Consider the following 346-nt stretch of genomic DNA (forward strand, 5'->3'; position numbering starts at 1 on the left):
GTTAAACGCTTTTATCTACATTTCCCACATGCAACCTCGCAGACTTTTTAATTAGTTCAAGTTTTTCAAAAATTATAAAAAAATATACAAAAGAAATTTTTTAGGGACTGTTTGTCCGTGAAAATTTGGAAGTAATTTATTAAAACTCATTTTATTTTATCTGTATTTTTTAATTTAGTATTATCACCCCTTTTAAAAAAAGTGTGTGATTTTTAAAAACAGAAAATTATTAATTTCGTTTTGCCAGTGCAGCTGAAAACTTTTTTGAAAAGTGATTTGTTTTTATATTCTTAATTTTTGATGATTTTTTAAAGTCAATGGAATAAATGATGGAATAAGCCCAGTG

Source organism: Penaeus monodon, chromosome 21 (genome assembly GCF_015228065.2).
Source record: "Penaeus monodon isolate SGIC_2016 chromosome 21, NSTDA_Pmon_1, whole genome shotgun sequence".
NCBI lineage: Eukaryota > Metazoa > Arthropoda > Malacostraca > Decapoda > Penaeidae > Penaeus > Penaeus monodon.